Below are 3,573 nucleotides of genomic sequence, written 5' to 3'. Positions count from 1 at the left end.
GTTTACTTGTGTTATCTTTGTTTAATATTTAAATTTGCTTGTTGACATGAAACATTAAAGTGTGACAAACATACAAAAACATAGGAAATCAGGAAGAGGCAAACACTTTGTCATATGTATATATAAGCAGATGTCATTTTTCAAAGTTTGAATTACTTATCAGATGAAATAAAACCTCCATAATGCTGCATGCAGTAACATCAGAGCTTAGAATTAGATGCTGGTTATACTCTGTGCATTTTGATACTTTTTGTTATCGTGAGTATGAAATAAAGTGAGGAAAGACCCCCTGATTGATTCAAGTTTCTGAAAGGTGAAGGATGGCTACCTCATGGACACAGTGTCTGGCACACAGAAAATAAGAGGCAGGGAGGCAGAGGGTAAAATGGATGAAACAACAACACAAAGAAAACTGAGAGAGAGAGAGAGAGAGAGAGAGAAATAAATACATCAGATGGTGCATTTTGAAATTGCCTAGTGCCAAGTCTGCTTATTATGTTTCACATCTCATTATGTGGTGGGGTTTTTTGGAAATGGCTGTTTGTCAGCTGCTGTGACTGGAATAACAATGATGGTGTGTTTGTGTTTCTGCTTCATTTGCAAAAAGAAAAGAAACACAGGAACTTGTTTCTGCATTGCTGGAGACACACAGAGCAGACCCCAGCCTGACAAACAGCACTGTGGAGTATGTTCTCTAGTTTGGTCCTGACACTTTTTAGCAGCTCAGATATCTGGATGTACAGCAGTAACTGCCTCACGTGTATGTAGTTCTTTCACAGGTAAGTGCGAGAAATTCAGGTTAGAGCCTTTTTCAGATGGCAACATGATGGCTGTATTGGTCTGTTGAAGAAATTCCCTTTTTATTTTAAACAAAATACAAATATAAATGTCCTATAATGGCTCTTCCAAGCAGTTACAGAAGGAGGTGAAGCAATTGCTGCTGTTACTGCATGCTGTGTGAAACTGCTACATTATGTGCTGTTGTAACATGAACTAATGTGAATGTTTAGCATTAATGTTTTAGCAATTTAGAAAACCAAACCAAATGATCAGCAACCATTAACCAAAGACCACTGATCAATATCCATGAGCATCATTCACAGAGAGTTGGGGAATGGCTGCAATCACAGCATTGTAAGATGGTGACAGATGTACCCTTAGGCCCCTCCTCGATTCAGAGATGGTCTTTCCCTTTTCACGTAAATGGCCTCCTTGACTCCGCCCTCAAACCAACGCTCCTACCTGTCCAGGATGTTACATCCTCATCAGAGTGTCCACTGGCCTGTAGGTGTGAATAGACTGCAGAGTCCTGGCCTGACGAGGTAGCACTTCAGTGTTGTAGCCAGATGTTGTTTGGTTTCCCCGATGTATAAATCCTGGCAATCCTCCTGCACTTAACAGCGTACACTATGTTACTCTGTTTGTGTCGGGGGACCCGATCCTTGGGGTGGACCAGTTTTTGGCGCAGCGTGTTTTGGGGTTTTAAAGCCACAGAAACCCGGTGTTTACATCTGTCATCATCTTACAATGCTGTGATTGCAGCCATTCCCCAACTCTCTGTGAATGGGACTCATGGTCTTTGATCAGTGGTTGTTGATCAGTGGTCATGAGAATTTGCATAATTATGATTAAGGAACTGACCTCCCAGCCCATTGTTCCTTCAGTGGGCTGGTTTCAGTCATTATGCAAATGTACACAGCAAATTCAAAAGTGTTAAATGTTTTGGTGTTAATAGTCTCCTTGCAAAAGTAGAGTTAATTTTACTCTAAGCAGAGTCACATTTTTTTAATGTAACTCTGAGGTGTAAAATGATAGTAGTTAAAATCGAGTGTTAAAAATGAGTGTTTCTCTGTCAAATCTGGAGGTGTTACAATGGAAACATTAACTCTTGACCTCTTAACTCTGAACTCCTACAGGGGCTATGACACCAACAGAGTAAATTCACAGACTCCGCCACCAGCACCATAGGCTCCAATCGAAGCTGAAGTGAAGCCGTTTCAGAACATTTTGCTCTACATATTTGAGTTGTTTGCCATGCTTGGTAAGTCATTTTTTCAAATATTGTTTCCATTATTATTATGAGCTTTTACTTCTGTGGCTCTTTGGAGTTGAGACAAAGCTGTGTGAAAGGCATTAGCCATGTTGCTCGCTGATAGCATAATATTCTGTTTTAGCTAGCTGAAAGGTATTGTTATTAATCCTTTATTTATCCAGGTAAAAATCTCATTGAGATTAAAAATCTCATTTACAAGAGAGACCTGGCATCATAGCAACAAAAGTCACATACCACATAGGTATATAACATTTAAAACAAATACAATATCCCATACAAACATGTGTAAAATATACAATAACAGATCAAATTAAGAGTACATTAAAAACAATCACACTGAGTAAAAGAGCTGTTCTCTCGTTCCTTTAAGACAGACTTAAACTCTCCCAAGGTAACCAATTCTGATAATTTCAGTTCCTTCTGCTGTTTGCGGGCAAATACCACAGCCTTGAAAAAAAGCTTGCATGTGAATTTTCAGTCAAACTTTTGGTCAAATACACCTAAAACAATGTCTAGAATGTGAAATGTTGGTATAATGGTGCTGCTTGAAGCCTGAAAACGATCGCCCATAAAAAACACGAGCAAACAGCAGTAGCAGGCATCCTGACTGGATTCTACGTTAGCATAGATCCCTCCAGAGTTTTGTGCACACGGTTTAGGTAAAAATGAAAAAGGTTGAGGTTTTACATTTAGTTCAGTATTACCTGTTGCCTGTGTCTTTGTCTTTTGGGAAAATACTTTACACAAGTAATGGCTCAAAGAGAATTCCTTTTTTTTTTACTGTGCTGCAATTGTTTACTGGATTATTTGTGCCATTAATTAGTGTCAACTAATTTTTATTCAATCTCCACACAGGATATGCTTGTGAAGATGGAATATGGGGGAGAGCAGAAGTGCGTTGAAGTTCCACAAAGTGATGAATGAAGGACATGCATATTGTATTGAAGAAATAAGTGATGAGATGCTGTTATTTGCATTTACCATGTCAGACCTTTTGATAAACAAAATTCTAATGAAAGTGAGAACATGTATGCTGTTACATCTTTCAGAAAATGTTTTGAAATTGTGGTGCACAGTTCAGAATAAATGTTTTTCAAAAACCATTGCATCTTTTTAGTAAATGTTTATTTCCAAAATAAATTTCTAGAAGTTCAGAACAGTAAAATTCCCGCTTTTTAGAATGAATTAGAAGATAACTCTTACGTAGTTAAACTAAAATACTCTTTGAGAGTTAATATATAAACTCTTAACACCAAGTATTCAATTATCAACTCCAGACAGATTTGGTGTTTAACACTAAATCAGAGTTAACGTACCAACTCTCCAAAAAGAGTTAAATTAACACTCTCTGGTGTGGACCCATATAGACACTTTAATAGTGTTGAAATCAAATCCGACAGTGTTAATTTGGACATGCTGGATTTGCTGTGTACTGTTTATAAGATTGAAACCTGCAGTCAGCTGAGACTGAAGACGTCACCTGGATGATGATGAAACGTTTCTCCCACAAAACGTTACGT

The 3,573-nt window shown here is 38.0% G+C and overlaps 1 long non-coding RNA gene across 1 annotated transcript; it reads left to right on the top strand.

The window, feature by feature from the left end:
- The first annotated feature begins 1,633 nt into the window (after positions 1 to 1,633).
- Positions 1,634 to 3,156, top strand: LOC146716685 (uncharacterized). The gene is made up of 2 exons (XR_014915684.1): positions 1,634 to 2,041; positions 2,909 to 3,156. It is a non-coding gene; the product is annotated as an uncharacterized LOC146716685 (long non-coding RNA).
- Positions 3,157 to 3,573: the final 417 nt, after the last annotated feature.

The sequence above is a fragment of the Copadichromis virginalis genome, linkage group LG2 (assembly GCF_057382275.1).
Source record: "Copadichromis virginalis isolate Kocher_CV1m ecotype Utaka linkage group LG2, C_Virginalis_male_GT1.1, whole genome shotgun sequence".
NCBI classification, from domain to species: Eukaryota; Metazoa; Chordata; class Actinopteri; order Cichliformes; family Cichlidae; genus Copadichromis; species Copadichromis virginalis.
Note: the sequence above shows the minus strand (reverse complement) of the source record. Positions and strands in the feature narration are given on the sequence as shown.